This window comes from Myiozetetes cayanensis, unplaced genomic scaffold, assembly GCF_022539395.1.
Source record: "Myiozetetes cayanensis isolate MyiCay16 unplaced genomic scaffold, myiCay2020 scf5-8, whole genome shotgun sequence".
Lineage (NCBI taxonomy): Eukaryota > Metazoa > Chordata > Aves > Passeriformes > Tyrannidae > Myiozetetes > Myiozetetes cayanensis.
The window spans coordinates 101,652,966-101,667,606 of NW_026087742.1; positions in this window are offsets into that span (position 1 = coordinate 101,652,966).

Here is a 14,641-nt window from a genome sequence, read left to right on the forward strand (position 1 = left end):
GATGTGCAATGAACAGAACTGTAATCACAGATTTTAGCAGTCACTAAAATTGGTGGAAGGATTGAACAAAAAGGCCTGGAGTGAAATCTTTCCCTTAGTTCTTTATTGATCAAACTGAACAAAAAAAAGTGAGGGATGAGAACACAATAACCTCCTCCTGATACACAGATCTCTGCCTTTTCTGTAGGAGCCCTAATTACCTTTTCCCCCAAGCTCCATCTCCTTCAACACAGAGCAGATAACAACTCAGCATCCTTGCAGTAACCTGAGCCACATTTCACACTCATCTCATTGTCACTGGATTGCATCTGCAGACTTAAATATTACCAAGCTCAAAACTGAACAATGGACTTCTAAAACATTTTGTCCTCTTTAAAATGAGAACTCTTCATAGACTGCATCCCACACTATGCCTTTCTTGAAATTGTTAATAAGATCAAATATTAAAGCAATAATGAAGATAGTTACAGCTTTTCTTTTCTGTGAGTTTCCAGGGAGTTTGTATCTCTTCCTTAAAATAATGCAATTTTACATTTATTCTACCTTATTTTTCAAACACTCCCATTGAACAGTGCAGTAGGTTTCAGGTTATAAAGGTATTGCACAGATTTCAGCACTAGATGAACCTTATCCCCACCCACAAGCTCTGTCTTCACATACCTCTCCAAAAGACTGTGGTTCAGTTTGTTATTAGGGAGACAAACTCCAGATTTGCTTGAAATAATGGCTACAAATTACAGTCTTTGTCTCTGTGGTTTCAAAAATTTACTAGATATGTGAAATCAGCATCTCAGAATGAGATATAAATGGCCTTAGGATGATATTACACCTTGAGTCTCCTTCTAAAAGGGGGCAAAACAAGAAAGTTTGACAGTTTTAAGTGTGGATGCTGTCATTAAACTGCTCTGACCAGTCCTGAAAGAGTTCATCATTTTTTTCTGTTTGTTGGTTGCTGTCACCATAGCAACTAACTAGTTCTACATGAAGTTACAGTGCAAGCCAGCGAGGCTGTAATGGAATACATTCCTTAGCATTAGTCAACGCCTGCACAGAAGAGAAAGCACACTGTTTTTGGAAATGGGCTCTAAAATGGTGTGTTCTGCTCAGACTGGAAATAGGAAATCATATTTCTCCCTCTTCCATGCATTTTTAATTAAAAGTACCTTATTTACGCTTTGGGGTGGGTTGGGAATTCTGGTCTTCCAGTGTGACAGCAGCAATGGAGGGGAGGGAGCTGCAGCTGAGGTTGCTTTGTGCCCTGCAGAACACAGGGAGAGATCTCTATCAGTCACAGTGTAGGCTGGCAAATATTTCTTTTGGTGAGGTGGTTTTCACACTGTGACCCACAGACACCTGGGGATTTGTTGACTGCTTCTGAAAGATCATCAACGTGGAACTATAAAATGCAAGACTACCGGTATTATAATTTAAATTCACTATCCTGGTGTCTGTATTTCCCTTGGAAAATTATGAAAGGTCAAAAACTCATAAAAAGTTGAAATTCATGGATATGCATAATGGAATAATACCCATTGTGTGAAGTGAGCTTCATTCTGCCTTCATAAAACCAGCTTCAGTCTGGAGAAATTCTGATTGCACTGAAAATTATACTCATGCAGATGCAGAAGGACAAAACTTTTCACTGGACAAACTACTTGGGTTCATGTTATGTGAAAAACATTGGACATCAATTAGTAATGAGTCAAATATAATATTTCATGTGATTTTCAGTTATGGTTCAGTTTTAAATCATTAATTAAATGGGCAAATTTGATGAAAAGTAAAATCAAAAATACATCCCAAGCAGCAAATCATACTAATGATTAAAATTAAGTAAATTATTAACACAGTGCATTTAATAGGATGCATTTGAGGTTACCAGTCTGTGAAAGGAGTTGCATGAATTTTAGATTTCTATTTTAAAGCAACATTGCATTTTCTAAGTTCAAAAACCAGGAACCAGAGGGAACCTTACATTATTTTTGCACCAGTGTATTCTCTGTGCAACCAAAGCTGCTTTGGACATTTTTTCTTTCTGAACGTATTATGTCATCCTCTTTTAAAAAAATGTACCTACAACTCCAACCACAGGCTGGTAACCCCAAATGTAACCTGTCACATTTGTCTTAATGAATACAACACATTATTAGAAGAATTTTTTTTTTTGTCTTGGAATTCCTGTTTGTAATATGATTTCATGTTGCTTCCACTCAACCTTTCCTAAAGGGCATTTTTATAAATGTCTTAAAATTGAGCCATAACTTCCTTAAAATAAATCCAGATGACAAAATACATCTGTTCTTTTAACAGTCAAACTTATTCAAGGCTTATGTGAGATACCAGAGTTAGAAATAAATTGGTCAGGAAATATATTATTTTTGTTTTCAGTTTAAAGTAACTGCTTGATCTCATTTTCTGACCCCCCCCAAAATTATATTTTCACATATGTCTATAAATCTTAATAGCTGTGAAGCTTATTGTTAGCCTACCACTAATGGTCAAATTGCAAACACAGTAATCTCATGAATATTTTCAAGCAGACTTGCAGGGGCCACCCTAGCAAACTGTGATTCATCAACACTCTCGGATAGAACACCTGCTCAGAAAATGAAATGCAGTAAAGGGCTTCGCCTTCTCTCTTACAACAGACAATACTGTATTGCTAAAGAGTAAAAATAATCTGTAATCTGTTTCTGTCACTTTGATAAATATTAATAATGCTATCAAAATCTGCAATGAAGTTCACAGGAATAGCAGAGTTTGGCCAATAAAATCTTGTACATTCATAGGTTAATAAAGTTATTACACCACCAGACTGATTTCCTGCATAGTGTGGAATGGCATCCAGCGACTCAGATAATGAGTCTAACGACTTGTGCTCAGCTCTGGAAATCATTTCAGACAATTTCAGTTTGAAGATGGAGAGCCCCACACTTGTCTTGGCAATTTATTTGGGTGCCATTATCACCAAGATTAAACACAGGTGATTTTTTTTCCAATAGCACAAATTTTCTGGCCATTCTTTCTTGTTGTGTTGTTTCCCTATGAGATTGCCTGTGGTGAAAGTATCAAGGGTGGCATTTCATGTATGAAAAGCTTATTTTGTGTATATAAACAGGTTGTACTCTTTAAATTTATGACTTAAAGCATTGTATCCATTTTGAGATGCTGTTTGTTTCACTTTACTCTTTCTATAAAAGGGTTTCAGAACAGTACACGGTATTCCAGAATCAACACTATAAACAAAGATAAAATCATTTTCCTGATTCTTCACACTACTTCCCATTTTATACAAGCATGGATTATCATACGTATTTTTTAATACTTACGTGTATTTCCACAGTAATGAAAGAAACCTTTCTCAAGCCTTCAAGGTCATTGCCCCAAAGTACAAAATTTGGAAGAGTAAAATTTCTCACATTACATTAACATTACTTCTGAAGCTTGACATCAGCTTTGCATACTTCTTTGCCTCTAGGAAGTGATTACAAAATCTGGACACAAACTTCTTGATGAACTATGAAATACTAGTTATTCCCATAGTTCTGCTCAAAATAACCCAAGATGATGCTCAAGTCCATTCTGTACCAATTTCTTCAATTTCTCTTACAAAAGGCAGGATGCTCCATGTTCAAAAGGGCAGATGTTTCTTCTGTGTATCAGCTGTGTCCTGAAAGAGAACACTAAACCATAACTAGATGTGAGTCTCCAGTTGTACATCACTTTTTTTTTTTCCTATAAGAACACCAAATATCAGGAGTTCCTTACAGAATGTTATCTTGTGACAATTCACACAAAATTCTGTAGAAGCAGGACTTCTTGTAGGTGTTGATGAAATTCATCCTGTTGCAAATTAGATCACATGACACATGAAAAGCTCCCTCCAAGCCAATGGAGAAGACTGAGCCAATGTAGGATTTTCTTTCATCCTGCCTTTCTCCTCTCCCACAACTGTGCAATCACTAAACAAAGGCTTGGTTTTACTAAACTGAGCAGGCCTGTGATGGAGTCTGCTTTGCTACACATAAAGTAAACTTTTTTAGCCACTGCAAAAGTATTTGCAGGATTGAGGCCAATTTGGCTGGCAAGCTACAGACCTTCACTCCGATTTTCATTATCATCTACCAGAGGCTGGGAATGCAAAGATTTTTAGAAATCCTCAGTAAAAAAATCCTGGTAACATAGAATCATCAAATTGGAAAGCTATGAGTGAGACATATCCTTATCTCTTGCTTATTGGCCCTCCATAACCGGAATGACTTTATTTCATGAAGTACCAGCCTAAGGAACCAGGTCCAGATTCCAAAAAGGACAGTTACTACAATAACAGTGATTCGATTTATTTTGGAGAGGGAAACCTGCGTGTTGTAAAATGTGCTTCAAGAATATCTCTACTGCAAAGTACAAAATAAAAGCAACAAGTCAGAGATAAATATAGACTGTTGCCCTTGGCTAGATGCAAGAGACTGTTTCAAAAGCAAGGCACCTAAGTCCAAGGAACCAAGATTACCTTAGCTCAGCCTTCCCATAGATCTGTTTTCCATTGTTGGCTTGACATGGAGGATAGTTGCAGTAATATTTTTAGTCATAATAAAGAATGAACAAGATTTCCGTATGTCTAACAACCAAACATAACTCCTGTGCAAATTTCAGCCTGTGTAGCATTTGGCAGGGTCAGAGCAGGAAGAGATGGCAAAATCCCCCCTTATTTTAGTATGCATTAAAAAAATCCCCTAGAGGTATCAGCATTATTTCATCACTGACCACACCAAAGGAAAAAAAAATAGAAATCCATTGGGAGTGCAGTTAAAAAGTTGTGGGGTTTGCTTGTTTAATAGGAGCTATGAAAAAGGAAATGAAAATGAGATTTCAGAAACTTTTGGAGGAAGCAAAAGATGGGTATCACTGAATTTCTGGATTAATTTTGTGCTTCTGTTTCTCCTTAAATGGAAAAAAAAAAAAAGAAAGAAAGCAAAAAATATAACATCTTCTGACATTTTAATGGGTACAATTGCACCAATGAACTGAGGGTGGTGAAGCACTGGAACAGATTGCCCAGAGAAGTTATGAAAGCCCCATCTCTGAAAGTGCTCAGAGCCAGGTTGGATGGGGCTTTGAGCATCCTGGTCTAGTGGAAGGTTCCCTGCCCATGGCAAGGAAGGTTGGAACTAGATGATGTCTAAGGTCCCTTCCAACCCAAACCATTCCATGACTGTGCAATTCCCCCTACTAACCTTTCTTTGCTCTGACCTTGCATGTAATCCTAGATGCATAGCAGGCATGCATTGCTTTGAAGTTGTGACACTAAAGATAAGATATTTGTTCTCATGGTTGAGAAGGTCCCTTTAACATTTTGTGGTTTATTCTACTTAGTACAAACTAACATTTAACTCCTGTCTCTTTTTTTCTATCATGATCATGGTACATGTGGTTCTCCTCACTTACATATGGCCATTCCAGATGAGGTTCATATTCTAAGAGAGTCTTTCCCAGAGATCCGTTTATTTTACGGGTGACAATTCTGTAGGATTGTTTACCTCTCTTCAGTGACCATGAAGTCCAGATAATGAGTTCAGACAGCATGACTCACTTCAGTGTCTCACTTCCTATATGGGAAACAATGCAAGACGAACCCACAATTTTTCATTTGGCTCTATAATTCTGATTTCTCATTTGCATGCTTTTTGTTTCTAATCTCAGTTTATTCTCCATAAGTAATTTTGAATTTATTTTATATTTCAGTCCCATTTAAATCTTCTTTCTAGTAAGAACTTTTGCATGAAATCACAGGCCCTTATTGTCCCCAGAGGATGGCTATTGCCACAGAATGACCCCCAAGAAAAGAACATACCATCACTGTTATCCTTTTGTCCTTTGAGGCCTTCTGCAGTTTCATGCACTGTACACCCTGTGCTCTACTGTCTGGCAATGCAACAGCATCTCATGTAGTTGTTTGTTTTGAGGCACATTTTGTATGTGTTTCTAATACTGGCATTATTCCTGCTTTGCATGACTGACACGTATTGGAAACCTATTGTCTCTGTGCCTTCGCTCTGACTTTATGTCTGTGTGGATGGTAACCTGTTCTTACCTCGTTTTGTGTGCATTAGATTCTTGTTTGAGTGAGTTGGCCTACAGAAGGCAGAAAGACCCCATTATTTAATTAATAACATAATGACACCTTCAAACTTCATTTCTCAGAGGGAGATCTATACTGTTTGTACACCATTTTATGTATGCACTCAGTCACACACAAATAAGGCACAGCTGATATGCAAAAATACTCGAGCTAGCTCAAATTGGCAAGATAGGGAACCATTTTATCACTCTGTGGGTTGCTTTTCCATGACAGATCTCTAAAAAATCCATCCAAAATATAGATTTTTCTGAGTTATTCTTAATGGATTTCCATTTGAGGGAACAATATAAATCAAGACATGACAGCACTACCTGAATACAATTTCATAAGACTTATTCCCACCAGAAAAAGTCCAAAAGCATTTTTCTGACATGAGTAACATTTGACAGATGAGAAACTGCTAAGAGAAAGAACATTAAAAAAAGGCAGTAATCTCAAAATCAATTTTCATTAAGATCTGAGTTTCTCCCCACTCTCTGAAATACATGGTTTCAGGTATGCTTCTTTTACTTACCCGTGTTCCTTTCTTCTAGAAATAGTCAAATTAGTATCATTATGGCCTTAATTGCAAAGGGGCTGTTTGCACCCAGATTACTACGCAATTATGGCTTTCTGAAACATGCATGGCCACTTATATATTTCTTTTAATGATGTCAAATTTCAGTTTGACAACATCAAATGTTCAGATTCATTACAGACCTAATCAGTTGGCTGCCGAGAAATTGTTCAAGAAGCCTTCAGGGCAGGCAGGCAGATCCACAGCTTTTCTTGCATGTAAACACCCCACTGATAACAATGCAGCTTTGTACATGCAAAAAGAGGATGCAAGCCTTTGTTTTCAGAATTAATGTGCTTGTAATAATGGTCTGCCAAGAAGTACTGTCAGAAACTCTCATTCTGAGTTCCTTGAGACTCATTATATTCTAAGATTGGTGATCTGGTATTACAAAGAGTTACAATTAACTGCAACTTCCCGTATGCTGAAAGATAGTCTGGTTAACAGAAATCTCTCCTCATTTGCTCAGTTACAGCAGTTTTCCAGCTGTGGAAGGAATAACAGCCTTGCAAAAATGAGGTCTGGGAAGAAATAATGCCAGAGAGTTAACAGTCTAGATCAGAGAAAGCAGCTGACAGCTGGTGGGGTGATTTTACTCAGCCTCTAACAGGTCAGACTTCTCCTACTGTGGTTGCAAATGCTGGGGGCCTTTCTTTGGTAAGTAATAATTCCATCTGAGTTGAGAGAGCAGCACAAAAACGGACAGCAGATATGCCCCAAACTGGCACCTGTCCCACTAAACTGTTAAGTAGTCCTAATCTAAGCAGTAATGAGTCTCAGAGGGTGATAATGTCTCACTCTGGCTTTCATGGAGTTGATATTTTATTTAAAAAAAAAAATCAGAATTTTAATATAAAATGCCACACTAATGGCTAACTGCTCATTTCAGTGTCACTGTGGGGTTCACAGTAATTCTAATTTATTAACAAGAAAATTAATTACACTTATGAGGGCAGGATGGCACCTTTAGTGTAAAACATTTCATCTGATAAGGCATACTGTTTCCTGCAACATGTTTTGGTCTTCCTAGTGATATGTCTTTTGCTGGCACAGGCAACCTGCAACAGAGGCATGGCTGAATCAAAACTACATGTGCTGGGAGAAATGAAGAAGTTATTCCTCTCTACTGTCCAGGAAAATCAATCCAGAAGCAATTTGTTAAGTATTTTATTCCATTGCCTTCCTGGAATAATTTATGCTCTTGAACATTCTTTAATGTATAGCTAACAAGAAGCTTCAGACTACACAAGTCTTTGTAAATATTTCAGTTATGGGTAGGCCAAGTGCAGAATCTAATTACTAAAATCAGCACCATATTAAGGCAAACCAGAAAGAAAATCAGTTGAATACAGAACCCTGAAGGACCACCATTTTATATTTCAAACTCTTCTTCTGCCTTTCTTCTGCTGTACAAGTGGAAAGAAGTATGCAGGATAAATGAGGGAGCTCTTCAGCTGACCAAATGCACGCATTCGAAAAGTTTGGAAAAATAACCGGAAAATTCACACTGATTCAGATTTCCTTTGCTTCTGTTTTCTGATGTGCTCTTTCAGCTAAACTTCTCCTAGAAGAGCTATAAAAAAATCCACACTGGAAATCTACAACATTCATGCCACCTTGGGTCAGCCAGCTGGGTCACTTGCCTCAAACATTTTTCCAGCTGTTGAGAAACGTTCTCTCACAAGTTCTGTTTGTCCACCTTTCCTCATTAGATTTTTAAGTGGTTGGTTGTCACGCTATCATGGCCTCATATACCAAACTTGCTCAGTAGTCTTGTTTTCTCCTGTCCAAGTGAAAAAAAGGTAAAAGCAATGTTCTAATATTGTGCATCCTTTGGTTTCATTGCTGCCAATAGCTTACAGACAGACATGACTACCATCACTGAGTTTCCCTTATTAGAACTCTCTCTGGACAAACATTAGTACTGAAAATTGATGTGTAGTCATAATGGTTCTTGAAAAGGGCTTACCCAATTCTTTTTTCCAGTACAGATCTTCAGATTCTTTAAAGTATTGATCGAGCTGAGTGTATAAATAGCAGACTGTATGTTGCAATTAGAATGGCTTAAAATCTTTTTAGGAGTTAAATTCTGAAGAAGAAAAGAAAACATTTTTTTCAGATTTAAATTTAAGATTGCCATCCAGCAATCTTAAAAACATCTCTTCCAGTCTTTGTGGAAACCAGATACTCTGCTTGTCTACTCTCATTGAAAAGTTGATGACACATTAATAAAAAAACATGAATTAATTTCACAGGAGACTAAAACAAATTGCCATGAATCTTGTTGAAAATTACTGTCAGGGTGCTGTATAAAAATATAACACATGAATTTTCTTTGTCTGTACCAACTCCCTCTAACTCACACAGTTCCCTTCCTCACCACAATGTACTTGCTTTAGGCAAATGTGCAAGTGGAATTTTACAAGTTTATTTTATTTGGCTAATATGTAATTCAAAATAGTTAAATCACTTGAAATATCAGCTTTGTTTGAGGAAAAAAAAAAGCCACCTGTAAAAAAAAAAAAAGCAAATGTTCCAACAAACATAATTTAAAACAAATGAGTGACTGTTGAGGTTTCAAATGGAAAAGAAAATTTGCTGTCAGCAAAGAGAATACTGGAGGATAGCTGGCAAGGACCTGGGAGAACACTGCTTGTCATATGCAACAGGAGGCAGATGCTCCAAGAAAAAGGGATGTGGTACCATGCAGCAAAAAGCTCCAAGGCATAATTGTTGTATGAAGTTTATGGGACTTTAAAGCAGTTGAAGTTAGTCAGACAAAAATAAGCACATTGTGCCTTATGTGGCAGAAACTGTAAAATTAACAAACAAAAATAGTTTCAAATGTGAACTCATGTTTACTCGTTCTTTATGTGCAGCTGAAGTTAATCATGTGCTTCCAAACTCTGAACACAGGACTCACAATTTTCAAATCTTTTAATAATTTGTATGTTTTCTTTCAAAGTATTATAGGCTTGTACATTTGACAGCAAATATACACATATTGATATATTTGAAAGCTAATACACAGCGGGGTTGACTGAAAACATACAGGAATCAATAGGAAGTTTCTCATTGATTTTGATTGGGACTGGAGAAGACCCATAATCTGGAAACCACCATGATAAATCTTGTTCTCAGCAAGATGGTAGATACACAGATAACTCTTTCTAGCCTTCACCAGCTGCCTTCTGAAGAGACATTCTCCTCTTCCTCCCTTTCCTGTGGCTTTACAGCGAGTTACTCTTTAGCAAATATTTTTGCAATCAAGTCTATGTTTGCAGCTGAGATACACAGCTGGAATAAAAAGTCATCTTCATGTAGGGTCAACTAGAACCACGGGCAAAGCTGGGATTTGCTCCTACAAAGCTGTATTTTATCTTAACACCTAGAAACAAAGTAATAATACAGGGTTCACTCTACTCATGCAGGAAGTCACATGCAGATTACCAGAAGAGATTTGACAGTTTGGTGAAAGTTAGCCAAGTTCCCTTAACAAATTCTTGCATTTAAATGTCTTTCAACCATCCTCAAGAAAAGAAAAAACCTGAATGGAGGGTTGTCAGGTTGAAGGGACTACTCTTCCACTCTCTGAAGTCTGTTTTCTTTCTCAATTTACTCCCCACTCCCCATTCTATTTGAATGCATTTAGAGCAGTCTTAGTGCCATAATTAAAGAAAAATTTTAATGTCCTTAATCATGGGTGGAAGAAAAGGATTTCTGAAAGCATAAGATTAAAGATACAAGTTTTATTCCACAAAGGGTAAGAGTGTATTTTAAATTAAAGAACATCCTTAATTCTGTAATTCGATTGATCTGCTTTCATAAGCATTCTCTCCTATAATTATTTGCAGGATTTCTGCACATGGATCCAGATGCACACATGCTAAAGCAAGTGGCATCATATCATCCCAAACCAAAGTAAGGAAGGGATGAACCACAATCTGCTAAGGGTTGTCAGAAACAACGTGGTTTAGTGCAAAATGGCTTCATATCATAAGAGCTTGGTATCAAATGGTCATGACACATCCCTCAGGACTGTTTACTTTGTGATACATGACCCCTTCTGTATCCCATAGGACTGGCTTGGACTTTGCAGAGGTTCAGAAAACTTTGCAACCAGTTGACAGCTGTGTTTCTCTGGTGTGGGGAGGAGGGCTGCATGAATTCGATTCTGCTCAAGTGCATGAGCTTCATTCAAACCAGATAAACATCAAGATTACTGAAGGACAAATCTGGACTAGGCACTCCTTCCCCTGAGGGAGCCAGGGGACTGGGGGCAATGACAACAAATTGGGTACTGAAACATCCCCTTCTTGTTCTCAGGGAAAGGAAATAAACACTACAGACAAAACTGGGCAAGCAATACCAAGTGGTCACACCCTTTCTAGTGTAACCAGTTTATTTTCAGTTTGTTCCCTTAATGTTATCCTAACATGACTTTCCCAAGTAACTAGGCAACCTTCAGTGCCCCACTGCCGCAATAGTTCACTATCGGCTACAGGGGAAAGTGCAGAGGCGCTTCCATGCCTGGGCTACACTGCCGCCTCACGGCACTCCTGCTACACAGCTCTCGGTTTTTCCCCTCTGAAATTCCAAAAAGTCGATAATAAAAGAATAGTTAATCTATGATTCTGCTGGTAACACCATTCTGGAAAACTCTTTCCTTGTGCCTGTACTATTCAATTGCATCATTAGCAGGGATAAGGAAGAATGGAATCTCCCATTTAGTTTTGGAGAGATGTAAACTGGAGAGGGGCAAAGGATCAGAATTCAGTTCTTTGTAAAAGTGGAAGAGTGGTCTGAATGTCAGGATGTAAATCAGTGGTTTATACCTGGAAGCAGAGAGCAGGAGCCAGCAAAGAAAAGGCAGGCAGGGAGCACTGGGGCTGGCAATAATCCCTCAGGAAAGAATTCGGCACTCACAAGTGAGTGTTGTTCAAAAATGTTCTACCACTGTGAAAAGGGCAGGTGTTACACAGAGCTTTATCAAGAGGAATGTTATCTGTAAGGTGCTGGGAAATAGAATACAGGAGAAGAAGGATGCCTCTGTAAAAATCACAAAGTACAAATAGTTGGTTTCTTCACAGAGCTTTCCATGAATTTATTTCACAAAATGTTTTTTTGGAGCATTTGCCTGAGCTTCACAGACACAAAGTCTAAGATCTTGATTTTGAATAAAACTATACCTTGGTATATACCTGAAAGACATGTATGATTTCAAAATGTAGAAGGACTGAACTGAGCCCCAAGCACAATTTCTCAGTGAGATACAGCAACAACAGAAAATATATCTGTTTTCTTTTCCTCACAGTTTTCAAGCTGATCAATGTTACATTCACATATCTCTACCATAGTTGGGCTTACCCAGAAGAGTAAAGTAACACCTCTTTTCCCATGGGACTTTACTATGCAAATGGATAGAACGTTTTATACAGCAGTGTTTCTCTGTATGTTTTAATACTAATTGCTTCTGGGACTAAAAAAAATATAAGTTAACATAATGGGAAGCACAGAAGCATAAAAAGATAAATAATTCAAGCATGAAAAATTACATTATAACTTTATTGGCGTGTTGCTTCTTCAAGATGTTGGTACTTTCCAAATAATAATGCAGAAAAGCAACCAGAATGATGAACAAAAATGATACTTTCTTAATCCATTTTTCTATCACCACTAGAAGCAGAACATCTGGAAGATCCTAGAAAACTGCTTCTCTTCCAAACTCCTATGAGTCCAAAGGAAACAAATAATCTGAAAGATTTTGACAGTATAATTAATTGTTCTAATTCTCCCATCTATGTTGCTGTCTAAAGCAGGAACTACTAGGAAATGTAGAACAGAATGGGAATTAGTCAGAAGGGATGGGAGACAAAACAGCAAAATAAAGATATTTTCTGTGAGAAAGGGGAGAGAAACAATGTGGACCTGAGAAAAGGAAGAGAGGAATACTGATAAAAGAAATGTTTCGGCAAGAAAATCAAATGATAGTGGAGAGTACAGGAAGAAAAATGGGAGGAGATAAAACAAATGGAAACTCAAAGAATAATGAGAGAAAAAGAATTGTTCCCACTGAGCAGTTTGCAGCAGAGTGTAGTATATCTACAATAGGAGGATGCATCTGGAGTGAAGCTGGTAATACAGGTTTTAAACATGGAAAAGGAACTAAGATTACATCTGTTCTGTTTGATAATTTAATTCTTCAGTTCAGTCCCAGGACCTGGTTCCCTGTCATTCACATCTGAATATGCTCATCCACTTGTGTGCTCTCTCTTGGAGTTAATTGACTGCTTCCCACGAGGAAGAAGCCGGGGCAGGGTTCTGGAAGCTGCTGCGTGACCAGCATAGATAAGACAATGCCACCATCCTTCCCAGCCTGTCCTCCAAGGCAGAGCCAGCTCACCGTGCCACACAGACCCACACGCCACCGAGCACAGAGCAGAGTCACGCTGCGCAGTGCCATCCAAGTGCCACTCAGGAGGGCTGCTGCACGGCCTCCTGCTGCCTCGAGCGTTTGGAATTAAATGAACATGGAGAACAGATATTACGACTTCAGGCGCCACCACACGGTGCTACTCAGGAGACCTGGGCAAGCATATCCCAGTGCGGATTCTCCCACGGAGGAAGTGAGGCTGGAGCGGTGTGGCCACAAGCTGTTCCATGGCAGCCGTCCTGGCTGCCTGCTGTGACTGAGATCTGCAGTGGCAGGGGGGGAAGAAAAATCAGGCAGCAATCTTCGGGATGCTGGAATGAGGCGGGGATTGCTTCCTCCTGGATGCAGAAAGGCAGGGAGCTGGGGCGAGTCCTGAATGCCGGACGCTCCCCTCTGCCAACGGCAGCCATCTGTAACAGCAGCTGCAATCCGAAAAATGATAACATTTTAGGATCACACCCAGAACAATAGAAAACAAAAAGTTTTGGCCAACTGCCACGCAACACACCCTTGATGTAATACTAGAGTCACACATGGCAAGGTACTCCATTATGAAATATTACACAATCACCTTTCATTAAATAATTTTCTAGTGTCATTCTCTGCTTATGATTTTATTATGTTGCCCTTTTTGTTGTTTACATCATTAATAAATTAGCTTTCTGCATTATTTTTCTGTAGGACAATTTAATAATTTCAGGATGTTTTAAGAGTTTTTAATACAGAAACTATATGAATATTAATGAAATACCATGAAAAACAAAGAAATTGGCAGAGGTAATATAAATCAGTGTTTTACTGTATTTCCAGAGAGGACAAAAATGGGTCCTTTCCCATCAAAAATAACTATTTTCCATGACTATTAGAAGTGTTAATAACATATCAGTCTATAATTGTGTAACTATACAAATTTCTTTGCTTTTTTTCTTTCATTAGGAGAAGAAACATGTAATGGACACTGAACATGAAATAAGCTTAACTGTATTCTTTTGTAATAATAACAGTAATAATAATTCTTCCTTTGAGCAGGAGCATGTCCACAGTTAACAATTGTTCATAAGATCTCTTGAAACCTTTACTTCACAATGTTGCTTGGTGCAGTTGGCACATGAGTTTGCCAGAAGCTTTCTGTCTCATGTACAGATACCAGAACACTTCATTCTCTTAAGGAACCTCACTTCTAGAATGTGAAAACTATTAAAACTGGTGAATCCTTGTTCTGACATGTACTGCAGGAAATTCTGACAGCTTCAGAATCCTCAGAGCAAGTCATCCCAGTCCAGGTGCCACTTGGCTTTGCTATAAACCTGAGTGGGGCAGGAGTACACTCTTATTTGTGTTCCATGAGTCTCACTGAGGTAACTGGTGTGTGCATGAATCCATCAGGAATCTCTCCAGGACTGTGCAGACTGATTGAAAAAATGCAGCTTGCAAAATTCCAGACAGAGATGGCTATGCTTCACAAATGGCCTGGGACCTCTGGATCTGTCACAGCACCTTGGAAGCCCTGGGG